Genomic DNA, 15,333 nt, shown 5'->3' with positions numbered 1-15,333 from the left:
GGGGCAAGAAAGGAGGCAGGGTAGGGTCTAGGTGAGGAGGCGAGGGTGGCGGGCTGTTTGGCAACAGTGGCGGGGCCGCTCGCGCCCGCCGCAGCCCACGCCAGCCGCTGAGCCCCGACCGTGACCCCCGGCCAGACACGCCAGGCCCGGAGGCTCAGAGAATGCACTGCGTGGCCTCAGCGAAGCTTGACACTGTCCCCAATCACACAAAGGCTCACTCTGCACATCCTCTGGGGCAGCACACGGCAGCCTGCCTCGCCTCAAACCTTACCTCCCGCACCTCACCTCTCAGTGCCTCTAGGCCCCTCTGTAGCTCACCCCGGACCTCCTCGCAGGCCTGATCGGTATACTGCCGTGCCTCCTGCCGCACAGAAGCCAAACTTGCTTGTAGTGCCTCCTCAAGCCTGCTGGCCTGTGCCTCAGGCGCTCGGCCTGCTCACGAGCCTGCTCCTCAAGCCTGCTGGCCTGTGCCTCAGGCGCTCGGCCTGCTCACGGGCCAGCTGGTCTGTGCGTGCGGCCTGCTGTGCCTGCTTTTGACCTTGAAGCGTTATTTCTTGCCTCAAGCCAGCCAACATTGAGGCAATTAACTCCAGCTGGCCAGGCTTAGCGTCTTTATCAGCCTCAAGGTCACCACTACCCCCACCACTCGCTCCGCCAGCCGCACCGTGCTCGCCGAGCTCCATTGTGCCCGAGGCGTCACTCTTTGTCTGCCCGTCCACTCACAGCACAATTTCCATCCCACTCCTGACACCACTGTTGTGCTCCACTTGTCTACCCCTCACACAGGCAGACAGGTGCTCTCCCAATTACTTAAACTGGGCTCGCTATGGAAAACACAGTGCTCCCACGAGGCGGACAGCAGACACAAAGACACTCCGGCGGACACACTCGCACACACCCACAGAGCACACAGCGAGGCACAATTAAATACAGGGCGGACTTTCTTGGGGTTTACTAAGCAATAGAACGTTGTACAATCCTTATAAGTCCAAGGGGGAGGCAGTCAAGGCACAAATCACAGGCGATTAAGTCCTAAGGCACAGAGCACAGGCGAGCGCGTCCTTTGTCTTCTCTCCGTCTCCACTCTTCCTCGCCGCATGGCGTCCCTCTCCAGCCCGCCCCCTCAACGGGGCCGCAGGGAACCCTCATTACGTCACGTGGCGCCAATTACAATTTAAACTAAGCTAAGCCTTGGCGTAACAATATCATATTTATTTCCATTTATTTAATTTTGGGAGCAGGCATTAAGGCCAGGTTACCTTATATTTAGTTTAATTAGGTCAGATCAGGTTAGGTTAGATTTAATTTGATTAGGGTAGTTAAGTTTTAATTGTGTTCAATGAATGTGTAATATGCTTCAGTTATATAATGTGTACTCGCCATTGCCAATGGAGCTTGGGAATAATAACACATGACTTAGTCATTCACTTTTTTTATTTTTTTTATTGGATTAACCTGCAGCTTGGGTAGATATTACAGCTTGATGTAGAACTAACAGCTAATACAGCACAACAAATAAGTAATTACTGAGAAATCATATATACAGGAAGGTAGTTGGTGTGGAAGAGAAATGGCTACTAACTCTGCTCTGTGCACGGGGAGTGATAAGTGGTGCCACAAAGAGATGCTCAGGGCTGAGAAATGTAAATCAAGTAGTGGTGCATTACAGGTGCCCAGTTTGTGAAAGACGGGACAGGAAACAGAGGAAATAGGTAATTGGAACTGTGTGGCAAAGCAGAAGGGAGGAAAGGACCTGCAGAAATGGTTTGACTTTAGTAAGTCTGCTGGTCAACAGAAAAATATTCTTAATGTCGTGCCTGGCATGGGCACTCCTTAATAATGTTGGTTAATTATACCTCAAAGTAGAATTAATTGTTGATCACTTAAATCAGAGAGTAAAATTAGTAGTTTATTTACCAAGTCTTATAAGGCACCGTTATCGCACACAGGGTTATCATCTGCCAAATAATATGGGTAGCGTGACTTTAAGAATATTACTTAAGGTAAATATATTTGTTTAAAGATTCTGATGATGAATTAAGGGTCAAGGGACAGGATTCAGCCATACAAGACTAAATTGTCGCTCATAACACTTAGAACTCAGTCTAATTATAAACTAACATGCAAACACAAGAAACAAGTAGCACCAACACACAAACAAAACCTATCAAGTGTTCCCACTAACATGTGGTAAAAAACCTGCTCATTCAGTCTAACACCACTCATCAACTTAATTAAGCCTTGACTACAACTACTGAGTGTTTGCACTCCACCGTGGTTACCCCTGATAATGACACACACACCATTTGTCCTTTTCCCTCTTTCCTCCTCCCGCACACAACCCCCAGGGCATGCTGGCTTGGGTCCCAACAGCAGTCAGCCAACCTACCATCAGAGTGATCAGACAGACTTACTTCGACACCTCTGTATGGGGCGATACCTCGTATAAGAGTCCTTAAATATAATATTATAGCCTAGGTATATTGAACACTTCTATGTATGTGAGGCCGGTTATGCTATACGAACCAACAAGTTGGAGAGGATGACATGGAGCCAAGAGTGCAGAATGCTGAGATACATGGGGCATGTGAGATGGACAAGTAGGGTATCAATCAAACTAGGTGATAAGAATGAGTGGTGTGGAGGTGGTGCCCCTCTTGATCAAAGATGCTGAAGTTAGGGTTGACTGAAGATCTGCTGGGCAGCATGTTGGTAACCCTCCGTCACTTGTCAATGGTTGAAAACTCTCAGCGTCATAGTCTTCTTGGGGTCATACTGCAAACTTCCTCCTGACTTATGTAGGCACCTGCACCTTGACTTGAGGATCCCAAAGGTCCGTTCGACAACGCATCTTGTCCTGTGATGACTTGTTGTAGCGCTCCTCCCCAGGTGTTGTCGGGCGTGCAACTAGGGTCATCAGGAATGGCTCCAGAGGATACGCAGTGTCTCCTGTGAAGTTGAAAATTCATTAATGCATTATTTATCATTATGAAATGCATGAAAACTATCTTAAAAATTCTATTAATATCTATTGCTGTGGTTGACATCTTTATCTCATGACTGGCCTTTTCACAAAGTACCCGAGTTACTTTATCAATGGCCCTTGATTGGTCATTTCCAACACCGTTTCCAATAACACCTTGAAAGCTGCCACTCGCAAAAACCTTAGTGTAGCCAGAACCTGGGTGTGTGTTGGGAGTGCATGTGCCCTCCTGGTTCTCCTTTCCAGGTGGGGGTGCAACTCATCACAGAGCCTGATGATTTCCTGACGGGGAAATCTATACACCTGCAACAGGTGTTCATCACTGACATGTAGTGGGTCGAGTGGGTCCCGATATCTCCTTTCCCTGCACAGTCTGCGATTGAAAATGTATGCCGCAACAAGCTCCATCTGTGAAACACAGAAATAATTACATTACTAGAGAGGACTAGAACATACGGTAATTATTTAAGACACATAATTGTAACCTAATTAAATGGCCCTTAAAAGGTAAAGAAATATCAATGTTGCTGTTATCTAAAATAAACATTACTAGAGAGGACTAGAACATACAGTAATTATTTAAGACACATAATTGTAAGCTAATTAAATGGCCCTTAAAAGGAAAAGAAATATCAATGTTGCGGTAACCTAATTAAATGGCCCTTAAAAGGTAAAGAAATATCAATGTTGCTGTTATCTAAAATAAACATTACTAGAGAGGACTGGAACATATGGTAATTATTTAAGACACATAATTGTAACCTAATTAAATGGCCCTTAAAAGGTAAAGAAATATCAATGTTGCGGTAAGCTAATTAAATGGCCCTTAAAAGGTAAAGAAATATCAATGTTGCGGTAAGCTAATTAAATGGCCCATAAAAGGAAAAGAAATATCAATGATGCTGTTATCTAAAAATAAATTGAGGACGTAAAGCAAATAACAATAATAATAAAGAAAGAAACATGTTTAAAAAATATGAGTACAGCTCCCCGAGCCAAAGCCTTCTTGGCTACACCTAAATCTCCACAACTAATGCACACATCATGCATGAGTGACATTTATGTGACCCCTGACACGTTGAAATAAAGCTATACACATGTATGAAGGCTATTACAGCTTCATGGGATAAGAAATACTAATCCAAGCCACCTGAGCCAAAGCCTTATTGGCTACACCTAAATCTCCACAATTAATGCACAAACCATGCATGAGCGACCTTTATGTGACCCCTGACACGTTGAAATAAATCTATACACATGTATGAAGGCTATTACAGGTGCATGGCATAAGAAATATTAATCCAAGCTACCCGAGCCAAAGCCTTATTGGCTACACATAAATCTCCACAACTAATGCACACATCATGCGTGAAAGACGTTCCTGTGAACCTTGCCACGTTGAAATAAAGCTGTACACATGTATGGAGGCTATCAGAGCTTCATGAGATTAAAAAATATTGATGTATGCCACCCAGGCCACCGCCTAAATCGGCTAAACTTAAATCTCCACAACTAACCCACACATCATGCGTAAAAGGCGTTCCTGTGACTCTTGCCACCTTAATGTAAAGCTATACCTAAGTAGGAGTGCAAACACGTACCTTATATTGTGTATAGAGGTGGAGATGTGGATGAGGCGGAAACACTCCTTTAATGGCGACGGGTTAGGACGGAAACTGGTCGGATCTAGCCCCGCTCCCGAGCAGTCAGGCTGAGGGGCGACCTGACGTCACAAGATGGCGTCTAGGACGTTTTTTGAACATCGCACGGGGCAGCACTTGCAACCACAATGGCGGATTTAGGACCAAATGTTGAGATACAACCGTTTGAGCATCCGCCGCCTGGACCTCTCTCTCTCTCTCTCTCTCTCTCTCTCTCTCACACACACTTCGTTACTTCGACCCTATTCGGCTTTCCGTATTTCCAACCCATTCACTGTTGCGAGTTAGTGATTACACACACACACACACACACACACACACATATTCAGATTCAGATATTTTATTGCCCACAACAGTGAAAAACGTATACATTAAACGTACACTCGGCTCCAAAAGTTCGTTTCCACATACTACGTATGTTTGTGTCAACGGGGATGGTAGCACTGACGTCGTTTTTTTGACGTCACGTGTACGTATGATTCAGAATATGATAACGGAACGCGTATCAGTGTTTCATTCGAAATATCTTGAACTCATGGAATTCGTGTTGGCGGACAACCAACATTAATGAAAGTAGCGATTTTTGACATCACATACTACAGTATTTTGCATTATGGTTTGACAGATATAAGGAATAGAAAAAGTGGTCACCATTAATATCACAGAGTCCCGAACTTATACCAACGTAGCAATAAAGTTTGTCATTCACGCAAAATAGTTTGACATAACTGCAGATTAGACCTTCGTTCGCCTCGTATTTCTCAATTATCCTCCTCCGATGTGAGGGCGTTGCGACAACGACGAGGCATTGTTCTGCAAGGGAAACATTTGAAACATTTGAAACATTTTATTATCCCTTTATACAATTATGTATTTACAATAATTTAGTAGTGCAGGGAGCCCATTTAAAGCTGGGAGCTTTTTGGGCAGTACTGGAAACTTAGGTGCCGGATTTAATCAATAGTGCAAAAAGAAAAAAAAAATATATATATATATATATATATATATATATATATATATATATATATATATATATATATATATATATATATATATATATATATATATATATATATATATATATATATATATATATATATATATATATATATATATATATATATATATATATATATATATATATATATATATATATATATATATATATATATATATATATATATATATATATATATATATATATATATATATATATATACATATATATACACATACAAACATATAATATATGACAAAAGTAAAATGATGATAATAATAATAATAATAATAATAATAATAATAATAATAATAATAATAATAATAATAATAACTATAGTAATAATAGTAATAATTAACATTGTGATAATTATAAAATAATAGTAGTATAAATAACAATTAAAGTGATAATATTAAAACAATATCAATAGTACAATAATTGTAATTGATTTATAAAAATAATATGGTAGTACTGTAAATGATAATGTAATAGTATTAATACAATAATAATAGTATAAGGTAATAATTGATTAAGCTGAGGACACACTCTGACAGATGATACATGGACTTAATAATTATAATTGAGAAGAATATGTTTTTAAATTGTTTTTTAAAGGAGTGTATTGAATTTAGAGCTTTAATATTATTAGAAATAGAATTCCAGGTTTTAGGTCCTGAATAAGAAAGTGAGTGTTGAAAAAATGTTAAATTATGGGCAGGTGTACGTACATTTTCATGAGTACGGGTGAAATAAGTATGTTGTGGCTGTAAGGACACGGAGGTTTCACTTTTGATCTTTTTATACGTGTAAATACCAATTTTTAGCTTATTTATGTCAAAAAGTTTTAAGGAATTTGTTTCTTTAAAGAGAGGTTGTGTGTGGGCAAAGTAGTCACTGTTTGTAATAATTCTTATTATTTTCTTTTGAAGTCTAAACAGAGGTAACAGGTGTGTGGGGTAGGTGTTGCACCAGATAGGCGTACAGTAATACAGGTGTGGTAAGACATGTGCGTTATATAACATTTTCAAAACATCAATGGGCATTAATTCTTTAATTTGATATAACAGAGATACTAACCTGGATAATTTAAGGATTTGGTTTGTTACGTGATGCTTAAAGGTCATGGTATCATCATACGTTATTCCTAATAATGTATGTTTATTAGTTCTGCTTATAATGTCATGGGAAAAAAATAGGGACGGAAGCATTGATGGTGACTTATTAGTAAATAGCATATAAAATGTTTTGTTTAAGTTTACCGTTAATCTATTACTCAGACACCATTTATGAAAGGTTTGTAGGTCAGTGTTTACTGTATGTATCATGTCAGTAGGATTTTCACCAGTAATATTTAAGGTTGAGTCATCTGCGAAAAGGATTGTTTTAAGGTTTGTAAATATGTAAGTAATATCATTTATATATAAGAGAAACAAGATTGGACCCAAGACACTGCCCTGTGGAACACCGTATTGAATAGGTAGAGATGCAGATAGACAAGTGTGGAATTTGGTTGATTGAGTTCTGTGGGACAAGTAATCCTGAAACCAGTCATGAATAATACCTCTAATTCCATAGTAATACAACTTACGTAATAATATATCGTGTCTGACTGTATCAAAAGCTTTGGTGAAGTCAACAAAGATGCTGAATAATGACTGTTTATTATCTAAAGTGTTATAGATTTCTTCTGAATAGGTTCTTAAGGCATCGAAAGTGTTTAGACCACGACGAAAACCAAACTGACTTGGATTAAGTATGTTTTTAATTTCAAGAAAATTTATAAGTAATTTTTTCATTACTTTTTCAAAGATCTTTGAAAAAACATTTAGTAAGGATATTGGTCTATAATTACTTAATTCATCTTTGGGGCCTTTCTTATGGATGGGGACAACAGTTGCATGTTTTAGGAGTTGAGGAAATTTACCATTATTGATAGAATTATTAAAGAGTATGGACACGGGTATTGCAAGTGGGTTTTTGCTGGTTTTTAATACAGATACTGGAATTTCATGCACATTGCACTTTTTGTTTTTAAGGGAATTAATTACAGTAATTACATCTTGGGGGATAATTATAGGAATTGTCATTGAATGAGGAAAGTTACCTTGAAGAAAGCTGAGAGGGTCTGTGGTGGAAGGTGGTAGACTGTGATCTAATTTAGGTGCAACATTTGTGTAAAATTCATTAAAAGCTTGTGCAATTTGTAAAGGTTGAGCGAGTTCATGATTAGAAAGTTGGTGGATTGTTCGCCATATTTTACAGGTGTTATTTTTAAAATTAGTGAATTGAGCCATATAGTAAGATTTTTTAGCTTGTCTTATAGTATTATTTAGGATGTTACGGTATTGTTTGTATTGAGCCTCAGTGACAGCACCAATTTTATAGTTCTTAAATAGATAATTTTTTGTCCTTATAGAGTTAAGTACTGCCTGTGATATCCAGGGATTGTTTAATCTTTTTTCAGTTATTAATTTAGATTTAAGTGGAAAACAATCACTAAAAGCTTTATTAATATTGTCTAAGAAAATTTTATAGTTGTCATTGACATCGTGCTCATTAAGGAGAGCATTCCAATTGATCATATTGATTTTTTGAGCAAATTCTAGTTTATTTGTTTTATTTATTACCCTAAACTCAATTTTATGTAGATTTTTAGATTTAGAGGGAACTTTAACATTAAGGAAAATTGGTAGATGGTCCGATATTGGGTAATGGATTATACCAGATGAGAAAGTGTTGAAAAAATTTGTAAAGATATGATCAAGAGAATTCACTATATATATATATATATATATATATATATATATATATATATATATATATATATATATATATATATATATATATATATATATATATATATATATATATATATATATATATATATATATATATATATATATATATATATATATATATATATATATATATATATATATATATATATATATATATATATATATATATATATATATATATATATATATATATATATATATATATATATATATATATATATATATATATATATATATATATATATATATATATATATATATATATATATATATATATATCTATATATATATAGAGCCGCTCTGCTGTCTGTCGACTGTGTCTCTCCAGGCAGCATCTCGAGACAAGACTGCAGGAGCAGGAAGAGAAGATGGAAGAAGGCCAGAATAAAATAATAGAGCTTTCTCTCACCAGGCAGCATCTCGAGACAAGACTGCAGGAGCAAGAAGAGAAGATGGAAGCAGGTCAGAATAAAATAATAGAGCTTTCTCGCACTGTTGCCTCCTTGCAGGAATTCATCCAGGCTAACATTGCTGTGGTGCCAAACCCTTCTCCAACCGCCCCCTTGCCCTCAGCAGTACCGTCGACACCAGCGGACAACACCACGCAACGGGAAGATGCTAGTGGCACCGCCCATGATGGCTTCACCGTCGTGAATGGAGGAGCCAAACCAGCCACACAAGCGATTTATCCTGTTCATTGCTTCAACAGGTTTGCCATTCTGGAGGAGGAGGACGAGCAGGAGAGCACCTTCCTGGTGGGTGACTCCATGATTCGCCAGCAGGTCGTTGAGTTCTGCGCCAGAGTTCCTCGTCGAAGACGGAACTATTGCTATCCTGGTGCTGGGATCGACGATATAACTGCTGCTCTCGAGGAGATCTCCCTCCAGGCTACTAATGATTCACTGTTTGTTATTCACACAGGTACAAACAACGTCACCACAACCCGGTCTGAGGAACTCCTGGAGAAGTACCGTAGGCTCATCCAGCAGTACAAGTCTAAATCCCCTAACATTTTGATTTCAGGAGTTCTACCACAGACTTGGGCGGAGAGCGACTTTTCAGTAAGGCCTTCAGCCTAAACAACCGCTTACAGACTCTTTGTAGGAGCTTGACGTGGAGTTCTTCAACGCATGGGACAGTTTCTATGGACAAAGTGAGCTCTTCCACAGGGACGGATTGCACCTTTCTCCCATCGGGCAGCCAGATTCGAAGGCTCCTCAACGACGCAGTACGTGTAATCCGAGCAAAAACGACTCACAGCCACGTCCTCCACCCCGCCTGTAAATAGACGCTGCATCGCAACAAACCCGTAACCGTGATCCGCAAGTACCACCACCTCTATTACCAAGCCTCTAGATAACTTAAAATCCTTAGTTTCAATGCACGAGCCTAAGAAACAAATTTGATGAACTGAGATGTCTTGCTCAAACAGAAAATTTGGACATAATTGCTATAACCAAACATTTATCGACACCACAAATATTGATTTAAGTTCCGAATACAACATAGATGGCTACAGACTCTTCAACAAAGATCGTGTAAACCGTAGAGGCGGTATGCCGCCCTTTATGTCAAAAGCTATTTGCAACCCACTGACAAAACACCGGAAACAGTAACGTTGAACATTTGTGCGTAGTAAACATTGCAAAAGTCAATTTAAGTATATCTGTCACCACAGACCTCCGGCAATCACCGATGACGACCTTGAAATGTACAGCGTCTTAAGGCAGTCACTTAATAACAACGACTCACTGATATTAGGAGACTTTAACCTCCCCATATATACTGGGCGACACTGTCAGGTACAGAAGGCGAGTCGCATAGAATGATCGAATTTCTAGAAGAAAATTATCTAAGCCAAATGGTTTCTGAGCCAACTCGACAAAATAATATACTTGACCTTGTTATAACGACCCAAGATAACCTAGTCAGTAGTGTCACGGTAGGAGAACACCTCGGTTCTTGCGATCATAAATTAGTGCGCGTCGACATTAGAGCTCAATCATCAGTGACTGAAAATAAAGTAAAGGTGCCCAATTTCAAAAGAGCTAACTTCAGAGAAATCCGACAAAAACTAACAGAAATACAACTATCAGATGACGGCAACGTAGATGAAGCCTGGCTAAGCCTTAAAAATCACTTACTCACTCAGCAGAACACATTCGTCCCCTTGTGCGAGAAGCGAATTAACACTAATAAAAGCCCACCGTGGTTTAATAGCGAAATTAAACAATCAGTCAATGAAAGAAAATTGTTTTACAAGTTAAAGAAAGAACAAAGCATGCCCAAAAACATTAGACTTTATAATGATGCCAGGCGACGAGTAAAAAGACTAGTAGGTCAGGCAAAGCGTAGATATGAAAAAAATATTGCAGCCAACTGTAAAAATAATCCAAATCTTTCTTCAGTTACATAAACAACAGAAAGGTGATCAAAAGTGGTATTGGACCTTAACAAACAGCGACGGTGCACTAGTGACTGACAGCCAACACATTGCAAACCTCTTAAACAATTACTTTTCCTCGGTGTTTAATACTAACAGTCTTCCTCGCTACCACCAACACCAGTACTATTGTAAATCTCGAGCATGCATTGCCTAATTTTGAAATAACAACCGATGAAGTCCTTAAAGCTCTCCATTCACTTAAAACAAATAAAAGTCCCAGACCCGACAAAGTATATCCTATACTGCTTAAAGAAACAAAGAGCGAAATACTCTCCTCCCTCACTACCGTATTCAATATGTCCTTGCGACAAGGCATCATCCCTTCGGATTTAAAAAGGCTAACGTGACACCGATTTTTAAGAAAGGAGACAAAAAAATACCAGGTAACTACCGGCCCATAAGTCTAACTTCAGTTGTAGGTAAGCTACTCGAGAGCATAATTAGAGACAAAATTGTAAGTTACCTCGAAAGCCACTCATTAACTGGGGATTCACAACATGGCTTCCGTAACAAAGGATCCTGCCTGTCAAACCTACTGACCTTTTATAACGATCTCTTCTCAATTTATGACGTAACCAAATCAGTGGACGTAGTCTATCTTGATTTCCAGAAAGCGTTTGATAAAGTCCCACATCATAAATTACTTTATAAATTAAAGCAAATAGGCATTGACGGTCAAGTAAACCAATGGATCGTGAATTGGTTGAGCAACAGACAACAAAGAGTTGTGATTGACGGATTTAACTCAGAGTGGGCGCCGGTCACTAGTGGCGTCTCTCAGGGCTCGGTTCTTGGCCCAGTGCTCTTCATTATTTACATCAACGACGTGGATGTTGGACTCAATAATTGCATTAGTAAATTTGCAGACGACACGAAGATTGGTAACTCGGTTCTCACTGACGAAGACAGGCAAAGCCTCCAAGAAGATTTGCACAAAATTTCAGCTTGGTCGGATAAATGGGAGATGCCCTTTAACGTAGACAAGTGCCAGGTCCTTCAAGTTGGAACAAAAAATAAGAAGTTTGATTACGAAATACGCAGCGTTAAACTCACAAGAGTTCAATGCATTAAGGACCTGGGGATTAAAATCGCGTCAAACCTCAAATTCTCACATCAATGCATCGATGCAGCAAATAAAGCGAACAGAATGTTGGGCTTCATTAAAAGAAAGTTTTTATTCAAGAATAAAGATGTAATACTTCCGCTCTACAATAGTTTAGTCAGACCCCACTTGGAATATGCGGTATAGTTTTGGTCTCTCCACCATGCAAAGGACATTGCTAAACTAGAAGGTGTTCAGTGTCGAGCAACAAAAATGATCCCTTCCTTGCGCAACAAATCCTACGAAGAAAGGCTTTCCACCCTTAACATGTTCTCTCTTGAGAAACGTCGCCTCCGAGGAAAACTGATTGAATGTTTTAAAATACTTAATGGTTTCACGAATGTAGACAGGACAAAATTGTTTATGATCGATGACACTTTGCGAACGAGGAACAATGGCACAAAACTCAAATGTAGACAAGTAAATTCAGACTGCACCAAATTTTTCTTCGCCAACGTTGTAGTGCGAGAATGGAACAAGCTCCCACCATCAGTGGTCCAGTGTAAAACGATTGACTCCTTTAAAAACAAGCTCGACCGTCACTTCCTTGAACTTAATATTAACTAGAGTAGAAAAGCAATGTTTTGGAGCCATCTGATTAATGTAAAATCACTTAGGTTTAAGGACAGACCACCTAGTCTGGACCATGGGGTCTGTGTGGTCTGATTTTCTATGTAAATCTCTCTCTCTCTCTCTCTCTCTCTCCCCCAGTACAGATCATCACCACCACCACCACCACCTAACCATCCCATCTCTCTCTCTCTATCCCAGTTCAGATCACCACCACCACCAGCAACACCACCACCTTCTGCCCCTTCTGCGGTAAGAGTTCCTTCCTCGACTTGTGCAATCTCCGCCACATTCGGACACACACGGGGAGCGGCGTTCAGGCGCCTCAAGGCTGCCCTTAATGGGTCACACAGAACGAGCACCTTGTGGCACACGCCAGGAGGAAACACGGAGTGGGGCTGAGTTGCAGAGGAGGAGGAGAAAGACTGTGGGCTGTGTTGTGGTGAGTGGGAGAAGGGAAGGAGGAGGAGGAGGAGGAGTAAGTTACGGGGAAGAATGAATGTGTGAGGTAAGATGATGGGGGAAGAGGAGGAGAAGGAGACTGAGGTTAGTGTGGTGTCAAGTTGGGAAAGGGAAAGAGAATGCAGTTAAGGAGAAAGAAGAGGAGGAGGAGGAATTACAGGAATCAGGAATAACAGGCTTTAAAATGTCACAACAGGAGAGAAGAGGAGGAGAAAAAGGGAAATATAATAATAGAGTTACATTCCACAAGAGGAAGAGAGGAGGAGGAGGAGGAAGAAAGCAAGTGGAGAGGGAGGAAAGTGGACTAACACTGAGATAAAAACAACAAAAAGTAATATGAATGAGGCAACTATTTAGAATGGAGGAGGAGGAGGAGGAGGAAACAGCAAACAGAAAAGTTAACAAAATATATGAAAATATTAAAGAGCCTTTAAGTGGAGGAAGAGGAGGACAAGGAGGAGCAAAGGAGGAGGTGGAGAAGGAGGAGGAAGAGGAGGAAGAGGGAGGAAGAAATGAAACAGATGGAAAGTTAGCCAATGAGAAAAACAATGTTGAAGACTCTACCATCTAGGAAGGTGTGTGGAAGAGGAATCAACAGAGGCGGAGGAGAGAAGATAATCAAACATAACAAAATACTAACTCCAGGAACTTTATCTCCATACAAAACACAAAGAAATGTTATGTGCAGAGTGTGTGTGTGTGTGTGTGTGTGTGTGTGTGGGTGTAAGATGGGAGGTAGGAGGGAGCAGGCTGAGGAGGGAAGCCCTGTTTAAACACAGCTGCTCTACCCACGGCTGGATATTTGTAATGTCAACTCATTACGTAACCAAGTATCACTAATAGCACTGGCCTGGTCGTAAGTTCTATGCCATAACTCAGTGAGTACCTGTAGCTTATGTGAGAGGCAGAAGCATCTCAGAATACCGAGTTCAACTGCACCAACAAGACTCTTGGTACCAAACACCTTTCCTCCACCTTGACGAGGGCAAAGACACGGATCGCAGAGGAAGGGGTGGCAAGTCTCAAGTGTTCATTTCTTATTCAAGCAGCCTAACAAGTGTCACTAGCACTGGTCACAAAGAATGGCATATCCACACGACTTGTAAACAAAACACAAAATTAAAGGTCACGGCAAGATCAAAAGTTCAGGACCAGATCAAAAGGTTCAAGTCACTCTTCCTTCAGCGCAAGAGGACGCACAACACCACACTACACTTCACTGCTCTACACTGCATCATCATCATCATTTCATCGATGCCTGCTCCTAGGAGCTCCCACCAGGGGATGGCCACGGCAGAAGAGCTTCCAACTTTCTCTATCCAGACACTCCCCCCTTGCCTGCTCAAAGTTTCTCAAAGATCTTTCTCCCCTCTCCCTAACGTACTCTTGCACCCTATCCCTCCATTTCACTGGAGGTTGTCCTCTAGCATTCCCTCCCTCTATCTCACTCACATACACCCTTCTGGTCATCTTACTCTCCTCCATTCGCTCCATGTGGCCAAACCACTTTAAGGTCTGTCGCTTCACTTCTTCCCTTCACCCCTGTGACACATTCCAAAATGCTCGTACACACTTTCATTACTCATTCCATCCATTCTACTCACAAGTACTCCTCAAATAACTCATTTCCACTGCCTGCACTCTAGACCTCTGACTTTCATTCCAGGCCCACATTTCACTTGCATATGTGAGGGTTGGTACTATTATTGTATTTCTCAAATCCCTCTTTACCTCCATGCTCACACTTCTACCATTCATGATTCGTCCCAAAGACCCTACCACCCTTCTTCCTTGCAATGCCCTTTCTCTCATCTCACCCTCCATACCACCATGCTTACACATAACTGATCCAAGGTACTTAAACTCATTGACCTCCTTCATTTCTTTGCCATTCAAAATTATTTTGCATTCTTTTTCACATTCAATTCCCACTCCCTATCTCTCTATGGGCATACAAAATCTACAACCTCACTTCTACTTAGCTCACAAACCATCACTTTACTTTTGTTGACATTTACTTTCAGCTTTCTCCTATTACAGACACAATCAAAAACACTGACCAAATTTTGTAGGTCACTTTCATTTTCTGCAATGAGCACCGTGTCATCAGCAAACAGTATCGAATTCAGTACCCACTTCCTTCCCTCATCGAACAGTCTTACTCCAACTTCTCCAACTTTGCCCTTCATTTCTCTAATGACACATTCCATATAAATATTGAATAACCATGGTGACATGACGCACCCTTGTCTTAAGCCCACTTTTATCTCAAAATGTTCACTTGTTTCTCCAGTAATTTTGACACATGCAGATG

General features: G+C 40.2%; 1 long non-coding RNA gene across 1 annotated transcript; it reads right to left on the bottom strand.

The window, feature by feature from the left end:
- Window positions 1–937: 937 nt before the first annotated feature.
- Window positions 938–5,578, bottom strand: LOC126992467 (uncharacterized). The gene is made up of 2 exons (XR_007746577.1): window positions 4,585–5,578; window positions 938–3,391 (listed from the first exon to the last, which is right to left on the bottom strand). It is a non-coding gene; the product is annotated as an uncharacterized LOC126992467 (long non-coding RNA).
- Between the last annotated feature and the right edge of the window lie 9,755 nt (window positions 5,579–15,333).

Source organism: Eriocheir sinensis, chromosome 7 (genome assembly GCF_024679095.1).
Source record: "Eriocheir sinensis breed Jianghai 21 chromosome 7, ASM2467909v1, whole genome shotgun sequence".
NCBI classification, from domain to species: Eukaryota; Metazoa; Arthropoda; class Malacostraca; order Decapoda; family Varunidae; genus Eriocheir; species Eriocheir sinensis.
Note: the sequence above shows the minus strand (reverse complement) of the source record. Positions and strands in the feature narration are given on the sequence as shown.